Source organism: Sciurus carolinensis, chromosome 2 (genome assembly GCF_902686445.1).
Source record: "Sciurus carolinensis chromosome 2, mSciCar1.2, whole genome shotgun sequence".
Classification (NCBI taxonomy): Eukaryota; Metazoa; Chordata; class Mammalia; order Rodentia; family Sciuridae; genus Sciurus; species Sciurus carolinensis.
The window spans coordinates 83163172-83186741 of NC_062214.1; the positions used below are offsets into that span (position 1 = coordinate 83163172).

The 23570-nt window shown below is 45.7% G+C and overlaps 1 pseudogene; it reads left to right on the forward strand.

Annotated features, from left to right (window-relative positions):
- Positions 1-2262: 2262 nt before the first annotated feature.
- LOC124976358 (BTB/POZ domain-containing protein KCTD5-like) lies at positions 2263-2928 on the forward strand (annotated as a pseudogene).
- The last annotated feature ends 20642 nt before the right edge of the window (positions 2929-23570 follow it).

The window sequence follows — 23570 nt, forward strand, 5'->3', positions numbered from 1 at the left end:
TAGTTGTGCCATGATGAGGCTGTTTCTGAAAGCAATTACACCAATATTGATCAATACCAAAGGTTTATTTATGACCCATGGTACGGTGACCCCATTCAGTTAGTATTTTATAGTCATGTTAAAATAGACTTCCGGTTTGGGGCTAACCACTCGGGGTTCCTTTAGTAGCTAAAGCAAGTGCTGCCTTGATGACATTGTAAGGTACATTAAGTCATATGTTATTTCCTCAATTACAGAACGAAAGTATGGAAATAAAGAGCAAGCCTCATACCCATCCTTATCCTCTCTGATGTTTTCTTCTTAAGAAACAAACACATGGCTTCATTACCAACAAGCTCGGAATAAATTAATAGAAGCTGAAATCCGTGAAATTAGATTCACTTTTCTAATTAGCGGGAGGGTTCACAGATACCGGGCGGTCTTTATCACGGGCTCTCTTCTTAGGAAGAGGATTGCCATTCATGATCTCAGAAAATTAAGCCCTCCCCCTCTTACAGTCTACAAAGGAGTTTCTGATTGAAGTGTAAATGTGAATTTCCTTTGGCCACCTGGAAGATCATTTTGAAGTTGTGAATCTTGAGCAAATTCCTCATTAATTCCACCGGGTGGTTGGGAGATTGTGTGATACAGCAATTTCCATTTTCAAAGGAATTGTCTTTTCACTAATAACATCCTCAGATTAGTTGGCACCCTCTGCAATGGAGTTCAAAGTGATTTTGAGATTTTTAAATCCCGTATCCCAGAGAGAGGAAACAGGGGCCAGAAGAGAAGGCAACTGCCATGCAGACACCCAAGTGAAGGAGGCTGAGGTCAGAGAGCCAGGGGCCAAGGAGAAGAGGAATGTCAGTGGCAGCCCCACAGCATCCCAATGTATCCCACCCAGTATTTTATTCCTTACCTCCAACCAACCAGCCAATTATTTCCCCAAAATATGAAATTTTCAGATCCACAGGGTTCAAAGCAAGGAATGACCCTGACTCTTCTAATGATTCACTAAATGACTTAAAGAGCAAAATGTTCCCAGTATAAGAATGGGCTCCCGGTCCACAACAGATAAGTAGCCACTTTCCAGAAGTTCCTTCACTCATGAATCTGCTCAGTTATTTAACAAAATTTTATTGAGCACCTACTATGTGCCAGATACTGTTCTGGAAATATAGATGTGAATAAAATGGAAAAAAAATGCCATTACAGGGGTTATTCTAATGAGAAAGATAAACAATAAATAAGAAAAGAGCAAAATATAAACTTTGTCAAATAGTGCTAAGTGATAGGTAAGAATAAAGCAAGAACATAGACCCTAAAATGTCAGGGTGCATAAGGAGTTAAATTTTTGGTTGGGGTTAACCAGGAAACACTGCAGGAAGAGAAGGAAGACCACATCGAATGCTAGGGAGGGGAAGGGGGTGACACAGTCTAGGTGGAGCATGGGACCAGATGTTTTCTCGAGATCTTTTAAAGTAAATTTACTCAGGCATCTGTGAAAGTATTCTTCAGAGAACTGAAGGAGTTAAAAAAATCAATTTATACACATACCTAGTTAAGCAGTATTCCTCTTCAAAATTCATGTCAACCCAGAACTTCAGAATGTAACCTTATTTGGAAACGGGGTCCTTGCAGATACAATAAAGTAGATGTTATACTGTTTTAGAGCAGGACCTGACTCTCAGGACTAATGTCCTTATAAGACGTCCATGCAGAGGCACAGAGGACAGACACAAGGAAGAGAGCCATGTAAAGATGAAGGCAGAAACTGGAGCCACACAGTTACAAGCCAAGGAATGCCTGAGATTGCCAACAACCGCCAGAAGGTAGGAGAGAGGCAGAGAACAAATTCTCTAATTCCAGAAGGATCCAACCCTGATGGCACCCTCATTTTGGACTTCTGACCTTCTGAACGATGAAAAACCAAATGTCCATCATTTTAAGTTTGTGGTAAATTTGTTATAACAGCCCTAGGAAAACAATATAGAATTTGGTACCAAGAAATGATGTTGCTATAATAAATGTACAAAATGTGGAAGGGATTTGGAGTTGGAAAGTAGAAGAATTTTGAGGTGAAAATAGGAAAATTCTAGATTGTTGTGAAGAGATGATTGGTAGGAATGTGGACTTTAAAAGATTTTCTGGTGAGGGTTTTGAAGAAAGCCAAGAGGACAGTAGACAAAACTTCTATCACCTTAGAGAAAACACATATCATGACGAAGAGAACACTGGTAGAAATGTGAACATGGAAGATGTCTGGTGAAGTCTCAGATGGAAATGAGGAGTACACTATTAAAGATTGGAGGAGGGCGCTGTGACCGAGCTTGCCAAGATTGTGGCAGAGACCACAGGGGTCTCGGGGTGGGACTGGGGGCCCTGGTCCAGCACCCCAGCAGCATGTCCAAGGGGGTCCTGCTCCACGTTGGCAGCACCTGCTTCCTCACCACCAGACAGTCGCTGTGCCAGGACAGAAGTCCTTCCTGTACTGCTTGTGCCAGGTGGACCTGGACTGGGACAAGGATGAAATGGGTGCCTATTTAATTGGCAGAGACGCCACCTACTTTGGACCTGTGTTAAACTATTTGAAACATGGGAAGCTGGTCGTTAACAAAGACCTCCCTGAGGAAGGAGTGTTGGAAGAAGCAGAATTTTACAACATCACCTCACTAATAAAACTTGTAAAGGACAAAATTAGAGAATGAGACAGTAAGACATCGCAGGTACCTGTGAAGCACCTGTACAGTGTCAGGAAGAGAAGCTCACACATGGTGTCCGGAAGTCTGGGCAGCTGGTCAGCATCGGCTCCTCTTACAACTATGGGAACAAAGACCAGGCTGAGATCCTCGGTGTGGTTTCCAAGGAGCTGCACAACACCCCATATGGCACACCAGTGAGCCCAGTGAGAAAGTCAAGATTTTCCAAGAATGGGGCTCAAGGATGTGAGAGGCAGTGCTGACTTACTTTTTCTCTAGATAAGTGAACCGCCATGTCCAGGAAGAATGTCTGTAAGAAGAAACCTGATTCTGATCATTAAAAAAAAAAAGGATTGGAGGAAAGTGACCCTTGTTATAAAGTGGCAGAGAACTTGTGGATTGTGCTCTAGTGTTGGGTGGAAAGTAGAATTTATAAGTGGCAAACTTGCATATTTAGCTGAGGAGATTTCGATGCAAAATATGAAAGATACAGCCTGGCTTTTCCTTGATGGTAAAATGTGAGAGGAAGAAGAAATTTAGAAGGAACTACTAAGCAAAGAGGAGGAGACAAGTTCTCAACCCACCCATATTATAAAAGATGCTAAGGACTGCTCTGGAGGAAACACCAGGGATACGGTTGGACATATGACTCAGATCCAACCAATCCTCTCAGCAGATGCCAGAAATACAGATGAGGTAATCCAGGAAGGCTCTGTGGAGAACTCTTGTGTCTGATGCCTTGGATCCTCTTGACATACACAGAAGACTCACAAGAATTTTGAAAATGTATGCCACCAAAAACTACCGGCTTGGACTGAAGGAAGTAGAGACACAACAAAAATAAAGGTAGGTTCCCAGAACTCTGAGCTTCTACGGGCAGGAAACCAGCTGATAGAGCCACTCGGCTGTTGACATGTGTTATCCTGTAAATAAGGACAGGATGCTATTGAAGGTGGCATAGAAAACAGCAAAGTTGCTTGTGCTTCCCCTAAAGAAAGTGACATCCAAAAGGTCAGAACCCTGAGCAGTAATTCTTATTGCCCACACCTTTTGTTTGTTTGTTTGTTTGTTTGTTTTTGCAGTTCAGGGGTTAGACCCAAGAGCACTGTATTGCTGAGCTACATCCCCAGCCCTTTTTAAATTTTTCAGACAAGTTCTGATTAAGTTGTCCAGGGTGACCTTTAACTTGCAATCTTCCTGCCTCAGCCTCCTTGTATTACAGGTGTGTATCACCACACCTGGTAAAAGGAAAGGAAAATCAGGGGACCATGAAGCAGAAGCTGATGAGACTACTTGGATATAGTCCTTGGTAGAGCTCACATACACCCAGAGATTGATGAATTAAAAAAAAAAAAGTTATTTCAACTATTTATGGTTTAGATATGAGTTATCCCCCAAAAGCTCCTGTGTTAATGCAGGAATGTTCAGAGGTGAAATGATTGGATTGTAAGTGCTGTAACCTCATCAGTCCTTCCTAGTGGAGTGGACTGCCAGACTGCCAACTATAGGCAAGTGGCATGTGGCTATCGGAGATGAGTCGCTGGGGGCCTTGGAAGGGTTCATCTTCCCAATGGCCCCTTCCCCCTCCCTCTCTCTGCTTCCTGACTGCCATGTCCTTAGCATCTTCCCTCCATGATGTGCTGCTTCATCTGGGCTCAAAGAAATAGAGTTGACTCACCATGCACTGTATCTCTGGAACCATGAGCCAAAATAAACTTTTCTTCCTCCAAGTTTTTCTTGTGAGGTGTTTTGTTCACAGGGATAGAAATCTGACCAAGACTCAACATACTTAACACAATGGTGAGACAGGCGTAGGATATCACCAAAACACCTCACCCCCATTTTAAAAGGGATAAGTGGGAGGGGCATGTGATCACTGTCCCATAGGGATTTTGACAGCTAGCTGGGCAGATGTCACCAATTATCCCAACTCTGGAAGCAGAGTATTCCTTAATTAGGCCCTATTCTCTGCTTCTTGGAAGTGGTTCCTTAATTCATCGTTCTCAGTTCTTGTTTTCACGCTCTGGACTCTGGGACCCACTGTCTGAGATATCTTTCCTTTTCAAAATGAAATTGATCATATTTTCAGCTGGGCAGCTCTCTGGTTGTCTTCTGCTTGTGGAAAGTTGGAAGCCAGAGACCTCTTTTCATTTTACTGTTACTAACCCTCTTGATCCAAACTAGTGGTGTTTTTTTGGCAATTTGTCTTTAAAATGCTGTGGGTTTCCCATAAATCTGGTTGGGAGCAACCCAATGCTCCAAAAGCTTATATTCCTCATACTTTCCAAGCTATGCTCTTTCTACTTTAAGTGGGCCTCAAGATTGTTTTAGAAATTCATTTATCTTGCTGAGAGGTGCTACAAGATAACATCTTTAATGTTTCTGAGGTCTATACAGAGTCTTGCAGGTACAGCACTAATCCATTTTTGCCCTGGGACCATTTCTTATTTGGAGACTCTTGCTAGAAGATTATCCTGCACTCTCTCTGTTGCCTTGAAATTCTACTTGCAAACCCAGTAGTTCCTTCTTGCATTTCTCGCTCTTACAATACCTTATCCTATGCAGCTGAAAGAAACCAATAGACAAGTTTGGTGTCCTTCCCAGAAATCTCCTTAGCTAGATCCCCAGTTTCAGTAAGTACATTTCCTCTTCTCCAAATAACACTGATTATTCCAGCTCAGTGTAACACAGGTCACTCTTTCTCCAGCCTCTGAGAGCAGTTTCCAGCATCTACTTACATTCTTCTAGTCTCCAGCTGCCACTCAGTCCCAATGTGTTGTGAGTCTTTGTTACAGTATCACCTCTACTCCTATGCACAGATTTCTATTTCAGTTCACCTCTGCTACATAAAAAAACTACCCCCAAAACTTCAGGGCCTAAAATTAGCATCCTGGGCTGTGCTCAGTTGGGTAATTTGTCTCTGCAACAGATGGTTTCAGCTGACTCACTCATGCACTTGCAGCCAGCTGGTGCCTCTGCTGGGGGTGGAGGGACCTAGACAGCCTCACTCACTGTCCTAGTCCTCAGCTGGGATGAGAGACTGCGTGTGGGCTGGGCCTGGCTCCCTCTCCACAGGCCTTCTGCTCTTGGAGCAAGCTGGGCTGCACTGAGACTAAAGGCAGAGGCTTCGAGGCCCCCTAAGGCTCAGACTCAGAACTTGCACAACATCACTGTCACCGAGTTGTTTCCTTGAGCAGGTCACAAGGCAGCGCAGATTCAATATAGGAGAAAGCTACAAGAGAGCAGGAATTGAAGACCTTCATTTTTTTTCCCTTCTAGATGTTTATTAATTGCACAGAGAAAAACAGCAATTTTACAGTGGGGAAAAAAAGAAAACAGCAGACACCACTTGAACCAAGTGATTAGAGATGACATCACCCATTAGGAGACCCATCAACAAGCTATCCCACAGTATGACCCACGGAGGACACGGGGGCGAGGCGGGTGTTTGGCATTACAAGCATGCACCACCAGGTGCAGCTCTACAACACTTTGCTCTAAAGAACAGAGCATTACAAAAACCAATTGGTGCTGGGCTTGGTGGTACACATCTGTAATCCCAGTGACTCAGGATGCTGAGGAGGCAAGTTCAAAGTCGGCCTCAGCAACTTAGTGAGACCCTGTCTCAAAATAAAAACATAAAAAGGGCTGGTGATGTGACTCAGTGGTTCAACATCCCTGGGTTAAATCCCCAGTAGCAAAATAAATAAATAAATAAAACAGCAACCAAAACACCAGTTGGTGTATGAGTTTTGTTTCCCTGGAACCAGATGTCATCCTGATCCTGTAACTTCTTCTAGCCTCACATTGGCGTATCTAGGATATCAGACCAGGGCCAGAAAAACCACACCTCTTAATACATGGCTTTTGTTACTGGGACCCAATTGATAGGGAGGAAATAGAAATAAGAGGTTTCTCCATACTAACTAATCTTTTAGGACCTTCTGATACAAAGAGTCAAATTTCAGGTAACCAGGAAGTTTTGTATATCATTGTGCTTATTTTTTAACATACCAGGAACCTAAAACACAATGTGGTCTGAGAACCTCCAGGCTGAACGAGAGGCTCTGGCCAGAGTAAAGGCTCAGTCAACATTTGACAAATGAGCTAATGAACATGTGGAATGTGCCTTCCTCTCTGACTAAAGAGCCTCTTGTACCAGGAGGGAGAAATCACCCAGCCCTGCCCTTGTGCAACCTGCCTCCCCTCACCATGAGCCCTCCTCTATCCACTCACCCCCAGTTGGAAGGCCAAGCCCAGAAGGACCATCTGAACACTGGGTGTCACGACATACAGGTGGCAGGGACAGGAAGGGACTCTTCTCTGAGGCCCAGTAGCATAGCAGTCTCCCCACTGGGACCTGAGACAGATGGCTGGGTGAAGAACAGAAGAGTAGTGGGGGAGAGCATGCCCAGGAGTGTCTCCACCACAGGATGGCCTTCGCTACTAGGAAAGCCTTCCCAGCTTCAGGACCACAGGCTGCAGACCAGGAAAGGCCCTAGGTGGGAACAGAGGCCCAGAGAGGAGCCTCTGGCCAGTGGTCAGTGGCAGAGCTGGGCCTCAGGCCTAGGGACAGCTCCACGAATCCCACAGTTCAGTCAGTCACCCAGCTGACACCACAGGACCGGAAGACTTGCCCAGATTGCCTCACAAACTGAGAAGAGGGCTCAGGGCAAAGGGTGAAGAAATAGAGAGAGGAGATTGTCCCCTCCCCAAGGAAACCCCAAACAGACTTTCTGCACCCCAGGCCTCCTGTCATCGGGCCTGCACAGTCGGAACTGGCTGGGAGTGCCTCTAGGTCCTTAGCCAGCCTTGATCCTCTAGGCAACCAAAAGGAAACACTGCCCCCGCCCAAGCCCTCAAGGCTCAGGCATTATCCCCAGCCTCTTGCTCCAGCTGCCAACTGGGGCAGCCCAGGCATAGCCCTGACCAGGCCCTGTTCCCTCAGCCTCTCCTGCCTCCTCCAGGCTGCAACCCATCCCCCACTCAGGCTGCTACCTGTGTCAGCTTCCAAGGTGCAGAGCCTGCCTGTCCTTGGTAGTCACCAGTCATTTGTCCTGAGCCTAGTGTGCTGGGCTCAGGAGACAGTAATGCTCAGACCTGGCCCTGCCCTCGGGTCCTTCCAGACATGAACAAATAGCCATCTCCCTTTGACAAGCAGATGGATGCTTTTCTCTCAGGAGAGGCTCTCAGAGCCTGGGAAATATTGTCCCCTCTGGCTGCGGAGCAACTCTGAGGGCAATGAGACCGTATCTAAGGGTTTCCCTCCACAGCCACTGCTGCCTCCTCCCTGGAATTTTCCATAAATCCTTGGGTGTCAGGGAGGAAAGGACTAAGAAAAGAAGGAGCCCTAGAGAGTGGTGCTCCCACCCAGGGATCCTCATGCCCATACACATAGATCCCACTCACACATGGCCACCACCCTCCATGACATGGACATATGCAAGGACACTGTTACACATATGCCATGAACAAGTGGGCATACGGAGAAGTGGCACACCTGCCATGAGCATGCACACACAGCAAAACACACACATGAGCATGTGTGTGATGCCATGAGTCTGCACTCACATGCATGTCACACCTACCGTGAGCACGCACTCTCACAGAGATGCACACACCAGACACACACAACCACAGACACAGACATATCGGCACTATGCATACGTAGGTGCACAACTGCCTTCGCAAATTCACACCCAGGTAAACATGCACCCACAAACACGCCTACTCACACAGCTGCATAGAAGCCCACAGGCACTCACATCACACAGGACCATGTGTGACGCAAAGACGGCATAGAGACACCTGCCGCAGCCCCAGCCCACAGACACACACAGGCACTCACTGCAGGCAAGTTTTCAGGAAGTCCCCGAAGTCTGGTGAAAACAGGAGGCTCGTGCATCAATCACATTGGCTCTAGCCCATTTTGCTCCTGCTGGGGCCACAAGGTGCCCCGCCCTACAGCCTGGGGTTTTGCTGCAGCCCCTACCTGGGTGGGCTTCAGCCTATGACAGAATGAGAGTTAATGGATATCTGGGGACAGCTGAGGGGAGGAAAATGTACTCCAGGGAGTCCTCACCCAAGCGCGGTCACACCCAGAGGCTGTCTGGGACAGGGAAAGCTCCAAGAGGAGTGTCAGGTGGCATCCCAAGCCCAGGGGGGTGCACAGTCAGCCACACTACCCAGCTGCGGGCCAGGAATCTCCAACAGTATCTAAACCGCAGGGCTGCCCCCTGAGGAGCCTAGGAGACCTTGCATCCCACCACCTCTACTGAGAGGGAGGGAACAAAAGCGCCCTGGCCTTTATCCTTCTCCACCCTCACCCCACGAGGAATCCCAGATGCAGACTTGCTGCTCCAGCAAATTTCCTAGGATGGGAGTAGAAGAATCGATGATGCTCAGAGCATTTACAACCAGTGGGAAAAGCCGCCCTAGGCCTCCCTGACATCAGAAATAAATGATTCCGCGAACAGAAAACCACTCAGACGCAGCCGGAATGACCCGCTGGAGAGTGCTTTCACCTTGAGGGATGGCAGGCGCTGGCGGCAGGCGCTGTCTGTGCAGCGCAGGGTCAGAGCCAAGCCCTAAGACCTGACAGACCAAGCGGCAGCCACCAACAGCTCTGCTGCAGCATCTCGTCACTGGGCACACACAGGGCAGGGACCTAGAGGCCCGGTTACTTTAGAAAACAACTGCTTGGGAAGACCTGTCTGTGGACAAAAGTGAGGTTTGTTTTCTTCCATGGAAAATCTGTTTTTGTTTTGTTTTGTTTTGTTGTTGTTTTTCTTTTAACTTCCTCCAAATCTGGAAAGAAAGAAAATCATGGGCACTGGTTCCCTGGCTCAGACAGGACCCTATTGCCTGCAGATCGTCCCAGGTGTTTCTGGGAATTCCAGGAGGTGTACCACATATGCTGGTGGACAAGGGTGGTCTGTTGCTCTATGATAGCAGCAGATAAATTACTCTTCTGCTGGGGCCTGAGTTTCCTTGACACTGCCACTTCTGCTGGGTACCATTGGGTCCACCAAGCACCACTGTGAGGCCATCCTCCCAAATGCAGAGCTGCTCCCACAGTCATGCAAAGTGGGAAGAACCTTCCTCCTGTGCCCTGTTGTCAGAGGTGTCTGGAGAAGGATTGCTTTAATCTCACTCAATGTATTAGTATGCATAATGTTATTATAACAAAATACCTGGGGTTTGGTACTTTAAAAAGTAAAGAGGTTTATTTAGCTCACAGTTTTGAAGGTTCGAGGGCATGATTCTGGTATTGACTTAGCTCTGGTAAGCACCTCATGGCAGATGGTGTCATGCAGGAGTGCATGTGAAAGAGAACAATCACTATACTCATAGTCACACTCACTCTTTATAACAACTCTCTTACAAGAACTAACCAGAATCCTGTGAGAACTACCCCAATTATTTCTGAGGGTAGCACCCCATTTCCCACTAAGGCCTCACTTCTTAAAGATCCCACCACCTCTTTACATTGCTGCACTGAAGGCCAAGTTTCTAACACATGAACCCTTGGGGGACAAAAAAACATCCAAACCATGACACCTTCCCACCATGCCCTCTTCCATACCTTAGCACCCAGACATGAGTCCATATGGGTCAGCAATGGAAACCAAGGCAAGGTTTGGGCCTAGAACTTTCCTGTACCCTAATGACCTCCATGAGACAAACCCACTGGTCTGGCCACCTCTTTGCCTAGGTGAGGACTCTTCCTAAGGGATCATGTCCACCAGAACAAAGATATGGTCTCATTGGTTGCCAGAAATATCCAACCTCCACTGCATTCTGGAGGTGAACACTAGTTTGGCAGAAGCAGCCCTGTCGTGCACATGGGTTTGGCCTACAGGAGTAATGGCGAAGTCTAATAATGCAGGAGTGAGGGCCTGGCTTGGCACTACTTGCCACCAACTCCCCCTGAAACGTTCCAGGGGACAAGAACATGGTCTCTCACAAGCAGATCCTTGTATTTTGTAGAGGGCTGAGACCTGGACATGACCTCTCTTCTAGAATGGTGAGCAAGGATGAAGATCCAAGACCCAGCACCCCACTCTCTACCCCTCACCCCACTGGTCTCTTTTCCATGCAAAGACTGTAACTGAAGAGGAATGGAGGGATTACTACTGACTGCGATGGTCTCGATATTTGGTCCGCCCCTGCCCCAAATTCATATTGTAAAATCCTAACCCCCAAAGGAATGGTATTAGGAAGATGGTATTGGGAGGCGATGAGGTCAGGAGGGCAGAACCCTCCTGAGTGGGATTTGTGTCCTAAGAATAGAGGCTGCAGGCTCTCTCCCACCACGTGGGGACAGAGCAAGAAGTTGCCTGCTAGGATGGGGTTGTGGCTCAGTGGAGGAGCGCCTACTTCCCACGTGTGAGGCGGGTTTCGATCCTCAGCATCACACAAAAATAAATAAAATAAAGGTGTTGCATCTGTCTACAACTAAATATAAATATACATATATATATGCCATCTGTGAAGAAGCAGTCCTTCCCAAATACCAAATCTGCCAGCACCTTGATCTTACATTTCCCAAGATTTGAGAACTATAAGGAATAAATTTCTGCTGTTTCCAAGACACTCCATTTCTGGTGTCCTGTTATAGCATCCCAAAAGTATTAAGATATTGATCCTGGGCTGGGGTTGTAGCTCAGTGGTAGAGAGTTTGCCACCCATGTGTGAGTCACTGGGTTGGATCCTCAGTACCACATAAAAATAAATAAATAAAGATATGGTACCCATCTACAACTAAAAAAACTTAATAATAAAAAAGATATTGATCCACACTAGAAATCAATATTCCCCCAAGAACCCGCTCCCAAAAGTTTCTAACTCCAGCCTTTAGGACTCTTGCTATCTCCCCAGTCCCAACCCTGCTACTCAAGGACAGGCCCTGAGGAACAATGACCTCTGACCCACTGAGCTTTCCTTCAGTCTGACCCTGAGGGATGCTGTTCTGAAAGGCTTTAACCCTGCTTGCTACCTTTGGTTTCTACATTTGCAGGGAAGTTAGGGTGTAGAGTCAGCCTCTGGCTTAACATCACCCAAAAACCCACTTTCTTTTCAGAGACAATGTTAACAACTATCCCCCTCTTCCATGCTCGGGTAGCCGGAAGGGCCTTGCAGGGGAGAAGAGGCCTCTAGAGTAGGCTTGGATTACAGCCAACACCAAGTGAGAGGGAGGCTCACAATTCCCAGAGCCAGCCCTGAGGACCTGGGACCAGCCTGAGCTTAACCTAGTTAAGTTCATGACCAGCACTGCAAGGAGTATGGACAGTGTCCCAAATGTAAGGGGACAACATTCAGGGCAGGGCCCTTCACTGCAGCCTATAGTGGGACTAACCCGCCCTTGGTCAGTTCAGAAGGGGAATTAGGAAAGGGTTCTATCAAAAGATAAAATTACAACAAATTTAGTTATAGATCTAATTGGCTCTTGTTTGTCACTTCTACAAAATGGAATGAAGCTCCCTCTGGGCAACGGCAGTAGGTTTTGTAAGATGGGAACAAGGGAACAGAACCATAGGGGAAAAAACTGGTTAACATCAGGTTACCCCAGGTTCCTTTTTTGTTAGGGTGAAAGAGGAAGGGACGTCCTTATTACTCTGAGTCAAGTAAACTAGAATCTCCTGTTTTGGGGGGGGGAAATGATCTGCATTGGGATCTAGCAGCTTCCTTAAATATTCATTTTGATTATATGGCATTTAGCATGAGTGACTCCATTTCGGTTTGGTCTGATCTGTTGGGGCCTAGAGCAGAAGCTCAGTCCAAAGCAATGGCTTCCCATAATTTTTGTTTAGCAATTCCAAAAGAGAACAGATGAAACAGAAATTGGGAGAGCCTTAGAGAGCGATGATGGCAAGGCCCATGCAAACACAGCAGGAACTCTCCTGGCTGTCAGTCTTAAGATTTGTGTGTGAAGATGAGTTCAGGCTGGAAGCAGCAGACCAGGATCTCTTCCAGACCTGGAGGGAAGCCATCTCTAATCTGGAGTCAGAGACACCGAACATTCCTTTCACCTGCTTCCATGTTCCTGTGCCTGCAGACAGAGAAAAGTGTCCCCACTTGGGGTAATACATGCTGTATATCCACCACAGGAAAAAAAATGCCCTAATGCCTCTCTCACATAACTACATAGAGAGATCAGATAGAGACTAGTAAATGTGAGCTGTGAGCGTGTGTGTGTGTGTGTGTGTGTGTGTGTGTGTGTGTGTGTGTGTGATTTTAAAATCTGTAGGCAGTCAGAGATGATTGTCCTAAGGGATGACAGAATTCCTCTGAGGGAGAGAACTGCTCTTTTGTTTGGGAAAACACCTTAATGGATCTTTTAATTATGCAAAGAGAGGCCCCAGGGCTGCTCTGGACCAGAGAGGATGAGACAAAGAGGAAGCTAAGTGGCACTGCATATTAAACTCAGGAATTTTGGGAACTATCCCAGGATGTAACAACCTTAGGAAAGTGGCCCCCATCAAAGGGGCCTAAGGAAAATGATAGCCATGAGGAGCACAGGCTCCCCCACTGCTGCCCCCTGCCAAGGACTTCACCGGGAACAGCACTGGTTTCCCATAAAACACTGGAGGTGCTTTACCTAGATATTAAGGGCAAGGGCACCCCAGGAGGCTGGGACACTGAGACATCTGGATCACATATTTCAACCCTTTCCTCCCTATGTCTGCCTGTTTTTATTATAAAGCAGTCAACAGGCTTTCTGCTGTCTCTGCAACCCTTCTGGGAGGCAACACGGAGAACAACCCATGGAGATGAAGCAACTGGCCACCAAAAAGGATGGTGACCAAGGGGTGTGACACTTTCATTCTGTTTTGTTGTTTTCAAAGTCACTCGCTCTCCCATGGCTTCAGAAACCATCAGTACAGGCGCATGACTTACTCATCTCTCAGGGACTGCTATTTGACTTTTGGGAGATATGATCAAAGTTCAAGCCCTGCTGTCGTGTGATCACCATGAATAACAGACTCGGTGTCACCTATATTCCATCTAAAACTACATGTGTTCCTCTCCTAGGGCCATTCTTTATCTTGGATTATGCCCTTTTTTTTTTTTTTTTCATGAAATAATGAAATTATGCTTTCCTCATATCCTTAATCAGCAAAAATTTTAAATTTCAACCTAGTATTAGCTCCCTTTAAAAATTTTTTTTTTTAAGAACAGGTCTTTGAAATCCCAGAATCTGAAATGAAGCCACCCTCCTGAAAGTCACTGTGGTCAGAAATACATTGACCCCTTCTAAGGGGAGTGGCTCTCTTTTTAATAATCCTTTTTGCCACTTCTGCATCAGTATATGCATCTTTACTACTCCCTGTAACATCAGGAAGACCAACACAATCCCTCAACCCCTGAAATCAGCCCTGACAAGCAACAAATGAAGGTTTTTATGGGCACTTTCTGTTCCTGGGAAAACTCCTTATCCCACCCCCCAAATAAGCATCAGATTTGAATGCATGTATATTTCAGTTTGATGCTCAGTTCACAATATTGAAGTTTTTCATCCCCTCAAATCATACTTAAACGAGGTTAGTTTTTTATTGTACACCATGGTGGGGACAACCTTTCATGACACCTTCATTCTGTCTTTATCTTTGCCACAAAATGCAGTGGCCTTTCCTTACCCTTGTCATACATGGTACAAGTTTCTAACTCAGTTTACTCCCCAGGTCTCCTCATCCTCTCTGACCATACCCAGATGAAGCCCTTCCTGTCTCTACCCCAGTGTTTCTCAAGGTGTCACCTGGATTCACACTGTTTGCCTATCCTGTTGAGTACATGACTACCTGCTGCAGGGCTCAGCAGTGCCGGAGCTAGAGGGATCTCAAACAGATACACCTGGTCAGATGGAGGATTAGCAGGAGACCACTTGGGACCAGGCTTCTGGCAGCACATCTAACCTCAATTTCCCAGCACATTTTCGGGGAAGCCTCATCCAGCTGGAATGTCCAGTGCCTTGTCCCTTCTCTCTTTCCCCAGGCATCAGCAAGGGCCTCTGCAGCATTATCCTGGACCCTCATTACTCTTAGGTCAAGATCCCTGTAAATCGTACTCACTGATATAGCTCTTCCCTGATGGGCTTCACAAACCAAGTGTCTCTTCTCTGTACCAGGTTTGTCATGGTCTCTTGAACTGTGACCAACCCCACAACCAATCACAATTCTCAAACTCTGATGAGAGTGAGCAGAACAGCTGAGAACTGTTTTTCTTTTCAAAAACAAGGAGGAGATAGAGATTGATGTCTAGAAAATTCTAAGAACTTCCAAAAATCCAGGTAAACAAAGACAGGCACCCCAACAGAACAAGGGACAAAGGATAACAACCAAACAATTTATGAAGTGGAGAACTCAAAAGGCTTAGGGACATTTGAAAAGATGCTCAAACTGCATCAGTAATCCGAGAAATGCAAATTATAATGGTGAAAGATGACTTTATAGGTACTAAATTGACAAAAAGTAGAAACTGAGTAATACCAAGAATTCACAAGGATGTCGGACAAGGAAACCTTGACCCCTAGTGAAAGTGTTGAATGATGTGACTACTTGGGACAGCAGTCTGACCCTGACTAGTTAAAGTAAAGAATGTACTAGCCTCCAAACTAGAAGATCTTAGTTGGGTATGTATTCTGCTCATATATATCCATAAGTGACATGTACAAGGAAGTTCATCACAATTGTTTGTAGTCACAGGAAGTTGAAAGCAGTCTGTGTGTCCATCCCAGGGACTTGGATACGTAAAGTGTGGGAGTCAGGCATGGAGAAGTATTTGGAAGCAGTGAACTCAGTGTATCAGGGCAGCATGTAAATTTAATAATAAAATGCTAAGTGAGAAAAATAAGAGATAAAATGAACTCTATGGCACTGCACCATTTATATAAATCTAAAACAACAGCAGCACATACTTTATAAGTATAAGAAGACATACAAAAAGATGAATATGTTCTATGGGAGGAGAAATGGATATAGAATAAAGGAAAATTTAAAAGGGGCCAAGATGATGGTGATATGAGAAGAATCAGAGGTTGCATAACAAAGAGCTAATGGGACCTAGTATATTTCTGTTAATGTGGCCTAAGATCTTATTGGCATTGCTAAGTAGCATACAAAGACCACCAGGCATCTTTTCCAAATACTCCTACTGAATAAGATAGGATAGGTAATGGGCCCCAATTAAGACTTTTTAATGTAAAGGCCACTCCAGAGTTTAACCTGTAGAAATATGCCAACCATTCCAGCCAACTCCTTTGTTCCAGGTGACAGGAATGGGGAGGCAGGAAAGACCTGAGTGAAGGCTAAGACTCAAGGGCGAACCAATAGCCTTGATACTTCTCCAACACCTGTTTAGTATAGATTTTGACCAATAGCCTTGATACTTCTCCAACACCTGTTTAGTATAGATTTTGACCAATAGCATTGGTACTTTTCCAAAACCTGGTTAGCATAGATACTGATTAATGTTCCTACCCAGGAGCTATATAAGCCCCTTAGACTAGTACATCTAAATGGCAACCCCTATCGTGTCCCCTCTCACCCTCCAGGAGCTCTGTCTCTCTTCTTCTCACTTGAATAAATCCTACTCTTTTACACTCGCTCTTCCTCACCTGGGGATTTCATTCTTCAAATTTGAGAGAGAAGAACTTGGAAAAGGCACTATAGCAGCTGAGCCTGAAAATCTGATTTCACTACCACCCCCACCTGTACCCAAACAAATGGTGTTCTAGACCTAAATATAGGATTCCACATTTAGTTCTCTTTCACTTCACCTTGGCAGATTTGGTCCATTTTTCAAGGTTGTTGAGCTGAATTGTGATTCTATTATCCATGGTCCTAGCTGTTCTTCCTACCTTGATGACATGCAGGATTAGGGCCCAAGTGACATCAGCATTCCCCTTCTATCTCCTCTCATTCAACACGTAATAGGCACATGCTCTAGTCCAGGAACCGTACCAGGTACGGGCAATACCAGAATGTAAAGAGAGAGTCCCTGTCTTCACAGAGCTCACCATCCAAAAAGGAGAGAGACAGGGAGACCCGGGCTCACAATGTTGCAGCTGCATTACTACAAAGCCAGAAAGCCTGGGAGCAGCAGCAGGGGCATCCTGACCTCCCTGGGTAGTGAGGGAAGGTGTTCCAGATGAGGTAGCACTTAGGCTACAAATGACAGAAAAGGAGACAGCCAGGTGCAGAGCTGCCCTGTGCATGTCTGTGTTGGTCTCCCAATTCTCTCTTCCACCTTCTCCCAGAGTCAGTTCTCCATTGCTCCTGTGCAAAGCCGCCCCACCCCTCTTACTCCAGGTAATTTGGGAAAAGAATGACTCACACTTGGACCACCAGAGCATTGCCTTCTCCTGACTGCTGTGGTCAGTTAAGGGGGGCGGAGCTGGCCCCAGACAAGCCAGTTAGGTCCTGGTACTTTGCAGAAGTGCCCGTGGGGCAGGGATGCTGGATTTTTGCCTGTGAGAATGTAGCAGTCTAGATCTGCTGACAGCTCTCTCGCCACAACACAAAGAGAACCCTGCCGGAGAATGGAATCAACAAAGAAAAAGCAGAGCTGAGAGGGCTTCCTGATGCTGCTGCTGGAGCCCTTGGACCTAGACATGCCTGAAACTGAGCCAGATTGAATATCCCTGGATATTCAATTACAGGAGCCAATACTTTCCTGTTTGCTTAAGTCATTTTAAGATGTTTTTTTCTGTGTTCCAGGCAATGTAAAGAGTCCTGACTGGTTCAAAGTGACAGAAGATGAAGTTAGACAAGTCAGCAGGGGTCAGATGGGAATTTAGATTATATCCAAAAAGATAGATGTTTCAGAAAGTGGAAAATCCAGAGCAAGCAGTAAAATTCCATGGTTTGCATGATTCATATGAGAGATCACTATGGTGGCCAGGGTGAGAGATATCAGAGGCAGAGGCCTACTTAGGACACCAATGTCATAATCCAAGTAAACCAGGATGGTGTTCCAAGCAAGGGAGAGGAAGGAAAGAATGGATCTGAAAGAGATTTAAGAGGTGAGAGCTATTGGATTTCAGAATGGAGGAGAATTGAGGAAGGTGTAGGTATGAGGTGGAGGGAGAATTCTGGAATAACTCTTGGGTTTCTGGCACTAGTGACTTGCTGCCCACAGTGCCATACCTGGAGACATGGCACAGTGGAGAAGAAGCAGGTTTAGAGGGGAGGAGAAGAAAGGGTTGGAGGTGGGAAGGAGGGGCCATTCAGTTTGGGATACGTTGAATTCGAGCTGCCTGTGGGACTTCCCTGATAAATGCACAGTCTTAGAGCTCAGAAGACAATCCCCAAGGCTGTGGATGTAGCCATGAGGTCAGAGAAAACTTCTCAGAGGAAGTGAAAACTGAGTTGAGAACCCAAGAATGACTTGGAGAGGGCCTGCCATGAGGAAGAAAGGAAAGAGTCTTTCAGGTTAGGGACATTGGTTACACAAAGAGCCCAGAGTTCCGGAGGTATTAGCTTCTGCTCTGACAGCCCTGGCTCTCTTTTAAAGACAAAAAAGAAAAGGGAAATGGATCTGTTGCAAGTCCCCAGGAGGGTTGGTAGAGTATGGCCTATATACAAGGGACCTGTCATGGAAACTAACAAAAGAGAAGGTATTTTCCTGTAGACTTTGAGCAACAAGGTAGCAGACATAAGCAAAGAACAGCTAAAACCATTGCAAGAATGAATTTCCTTTAAAACATCACAAACAATAAACAAAATCCTCTTAACCCAGTTACGGCTCCTGATGGAATAAAGCACTTTCTCTGAAACGACCCCCAAATTAGCAAAACCATAATTAGGATTACTAAATGAATAGATCAGAATTCCATAGAGAAAATATTTACTCAGGCAAAACCTCCTTGATTCAATAGCTCTTTCAATTAATTTTTTTCTAAAATTTTGGATTTCTACCGACTAATCTGCTGTAGTTAGAAGGATTTGCAAGCCATTTGCCAACTAGTTAAAAAGTGTGAAATGTCTTTGCCAGGAAGCTCTTTGGGGACCTCAGCAAGAACACAGAGAGAGGTAGTGAGGTGTCTGAAATGCCACCCTACAGCCAACAGGACATCACTTTCTCCAGTGCTGGTTCTTCTCCTCTAGAATATGCCCTGCAAATCATCCTGAGCATCCTAGGATTGTCCCATCCCTCTCCATACTTAAAGTACAAATGGGAGCCTTCCTAGCTACAGCGCTGTGGGTTCCACTTGAAGGAAGCCAATGGATTAGAAGAGCCAAAAGATTGTGCAATGAGGATGGATTGTGTTGCTTTGAAAATGATACCAAATCAAGCCTGAGTTGCACGGAGGTTATTTGAACTACCACAACATTTTGAGTGGTAGGATATCTGGGAGTAACTTTGATATGAAAGAAAAGGCAAGACCTCCCTGGAACTCTAGCCTACTTTTGTAGAGTGAATGTTTATACTCCTCCCAAAATTCATATTTCAAAACCCTACCCACTCCCATGTGATAAATAATTAGGATGAGAGGAGGTTATGAGGGTGGAACTCCCAAGAATGGGATTTGTGCACTTTTAAGAGTCCCAAGAGAACTTGCTTCTCTCTGCTCTTTACATGTGAGAATACAATGAGGAGTGAGCAGTCTGCAACCTGGAAGTGCACCCTAATCTGAAACAGACCGTCAACCAGGCTGGCATTCTGATCTCAGACTTCCAGCCCCAAGAACTGTTGTTTATAAGCCCCCAGTCTATGGTCCTTTGTTACAGCAGCCTGAATGGACTGACACCTACAAGCACCATCTTCTCTTTTCCCCCTTGCCCCACTTCCCAATAGACTTACATACATTCCCCACCCATGGACATTCCTCCCTCACCAAACTTACCTTCCTCTATTGTTGTCCCCTTTACCTTAAATGTTCTTTCCTTTAAAGATAGGAATGGCCAGACTGTACTAGGTACCTCAACCTGTAGCCCTGAACTCATGATAGTCTCTGATCCCCCCACTTACCAATCCTGAAGCAAGACTTACCACTACTCTTTGTTCCTTCAAAATTCACTCCACAAGGTATTAGAATAAGAAACTGATATTGTTCTGAAGTTTCAACAGGGGAGACACAGAGGAACGTCACATTGCACAGCACACAGAAAAATCAAGAGAAATTCCCACTAGCCATCCACCCTCCTGGCCAAGTGTTTCTCCAGCCACACACATTTCCCTCCCACGAAGTTTCTGTCTCCACTCCCTCCCCACCTGCATCTGTTTCGCTTTCCTTCTGCAGAACAATTTAGCTCTACCCAATCTTGCTTCCGATTTTGTATTCTCCCTCCCATGACCATGACCCCACTCAACAGTCTTTGGCCTTCTTCTTCATTAGAAGGCGGGGTTTTGTTTTGTTTTGTTTTCAACCTTTAGAAGGTTATAAATAACAAATAATGTTCTTTGGGTCCACCTTGCCCCTTGTGGACAAGTGCCAGAGCTCTATGAGGAGCACAGAGCAAGGCCTGGCCAAGGATGAGTAAATGACTTTAGTGGTCACTCTGGCCAAAGGGCCTTCCTGAAGCCACCTGGGCTTTCCTGTCTGGGCAGTCTGGGCAGACAGCAAGTTGCCCTGAGTTTCCTCTGAAGATCCTGGCAGAGGCAGCTCCACTAGGAAATGGGCTCAGGCCCCACATATGCAAAGGCCTCACCAGAACATGAGAGATAGATTTGAAGACAAGAGCAAGAACTATGAAAAATTGATCTTTACAAGAAAAGATGTTCATGCTTCAAACACCTGAGGGCACTTCTATAAATCATAAAATCTAAAAGTCACAAGACTTTCTGGCTGGGTGGCAGCTGGGTTCCCACATGCTTTGGGAAAAGGGGCCAACCCTTCACTTCCTCTGCAAAGTTCACCCACCCAGATGTGCAAGCTGGTGTCCCCATGCTATGCCTAGCCAGAGAGCCCACTGCCCCAGAGTGCCTGTTTCCGTGGATGTGGGCCAGAATGCTGCTGGCAGCAGAACTGAGCTGAGACATAAGTACTGGTTTGCACCATGCACTACCCTGGAGCAAACAAAATTGGCATTCTCATGCCATGGAGAATAGAGAAACATGCCTAACAGAATGGAGCCCAGACAGACTACATCTCAGGAAAAGACCCGTATGACGGGATCTCCCTTAATAGCATTTGAATCTAAGCCCAGGAGTTAGGACCACCTGGGAAAGGTGTGAGGGTGGCATTGATTTGGAGTCAAACTGGTGGGAATAGCTGTTTCTGCTCTTCCAGTAGGGGGCAGCAAGGAGCAAGAGCCAAGACTGGATTTTTTTCAGACTGACCTCTGCATAGCTTTGGAAATAGTGAGGGAAACCCTTGAAAGGACTGGCCTTCCTGCTATTCAAGTTGGTGAAGGCACAGAACCATCATACACAGAAATCTTTTTGTTGGGGAAATTTTTACCTGCAGAATCCACCAAATTGGACATTGTCACATATTTGCATGACTTATGTTAAGATACACAGCATTTAAGTGAAATAGGCCAATCCCAAAAAACCAAAGGTCAAATAATCTCTCTTATAAGTGGATGATGGTACATAACGGGGGGTTGGGGAAGGCAAGAATGGAGGAAGGATGGACTGTATAGAGGAAAATGAGGGATGGAGAGGGAGGGGGGAAGGAAAAATAATAGAATGAGACAAACATCGTTACCCTATGTATATGTATGATTATGCAAATGATGTGACTCTACTTCGTGTACAACTAGAGAAACGAAAGTTGTACCCCATCTGTATACAGTTAATCAAAATTAAAAAAAAAAAGATACACAGCATTCATATGACAGATTGTACTTTCCAAAGACAGTCACAGTAATTATCAACCCACCCAACCTGCCTTGCTGAAATGTAATCTTGCCACTCCATCAGGAGGTGAAGTTGATTTTCCCTTGGTATCTGAATAGTCCACTGACTGCTTCAATCAATAGAATACAGGCAGAAGTCGCCCTGTGCCAGTTCCAGGCAGAACCCTTAACTGCCCTGGCAACTCCAACTTCCTGCCCACTGGAATGTTTGCTCTTGGGATTCTCCCTCTCAGCACACAACCCTGGACTGACTATATTTTCTGTATTCTTGATGCTTTAGCATTGGGAACATTGATCCTGGAGATACTGCTCCGCCCAGGGCTAACTATTTTCCTAGAGGTAGAAAATGACTCCCCTGTGAGCGTGCCTTTTGATAAACAAACCAACTGATCCAGGACCTACACCCCAATCACCTCTTTTTTATCAAACTCACACACACCCAGCTAATGTTCTCCCCACCCTAAATCATACCAGGATTAGACAAATAGAGATCACCACAATAGCCCAAAGTCTACCAAAATTATTCAAACTCTCCAACCATAAACTTAGTGTGTCTACCCTGCCTCACCTATTCCTTCCCAAGAAAGAGCCATGTTCTTTTTCCCGCTTCTGCCTCTTGACCAGCCGAGTACTTCCCCACGTGGCCTTGCATGGTATGTTCTGCCTCCTGTTTCTAGGGATCTGTGGGTGTAAACTTCTTCCTCCAAGACAACCATTTCCATGTCTGTGTGTTTTAGCATGCCTGATCACATCCTATCTCAGGTAGATTATTTTGGTGTATGGTGCCAGAGATTGAACCAAGACATCATGCATGCTATATAAGCACTCTTCCCCTGAGCTACATACCCAACCCAAATCTCAGGTACATTTTAGAACAGTCACTATGCTGTGAGCCCCAGGTTACACAGAGGGGTCAGGTGATAGCTTGACAAACAGTTCCACCTAAGTTCCCTGACAACAACTTGTGTCAGCTGCCAAACACACAAGTGAGCCTTCTTAGATATCCAACATGGACATTCATAGCCCCAGACAACTTTTGACTGCAACTACATGAGAGAGCCCAAGTGAGCCCAATTGAGCACAAGATAATTAATGTCTTAAATCATTATGTTTGGGGGTGGTTTGATACATAGCAGGAGACAACCAGAGCATGTGTGATATTTCACTGTAGGATGCTGACCTACAATATAAGTTTTCATGAATAGTGCTATAGCCTGGGCTACTTAAAGTAGCACCTGGGACCTCGTTAGAAATGCAGAATTTCAGTCCCATCTCAATTTTACTCAGTTTTTATTTTAGCAAAAACTCCTGAAGAATTGTGTGCATGTGAAAATATAAGAGGCTGTGCTGTAGCAACCACTGAGGACACTCTATCCAGATCTCCTGGGCTTCTGTTAATGGTCACTGGGATCATCCCTCAACTTCTACTTAGGTACTTTGATTCTAAGAGTTTGCACTGAGACCTCCTTCTGGAGCTTGCCTGTGCTTCGTGGAACTACTTTGCCTATACCGGAAGGTGGGCCGAAGTGTCTGAGAGTTGACATCTCTCTGTAGCGCCAGCAAAATGACTATTTAGTATAGGAGCTGAAAACCCAGCTCTTGGCCTGGTGGTGGAACAAACCTTAAAATGTCATTTGTCCAGAACCATCAGGATCTGGTCTGTGACTTGGGCTTCACCTGAAATTTCACCTTTGCTGGACTTCCTCCCTTCTCTGTCCTGCTTCCCCAATTCCTTTTCTGTCTCTCTCTCTCTCTCTCTCTCTCTCTCTCTCTCTCTCTCTCTTTCGGGGGGGGGGCAGGTACTGGGGATTGAACTCAGGGGCACTTAACCACTGAGCCACATCCCCATGCCTTTTTTATATTTTATTTAGAGACAGGGTCTCACTGAGTTGCTTAGGACCTTGCTAAGTTGCTGAGGCTGGCTTTGAACTTGTGATCCTCCTGCCTCAGCCTCCCAAGCTGCTGGGATTACAGGCTCAGGAGCACTTCTCTAATGAGTCACTGTACGGGGAATCCTCATCTCAGGGAACACAACAGGTATCTAAGATAAGGAACAAGAAAATCTCAATTAATCAGAACTTAGTGTTGT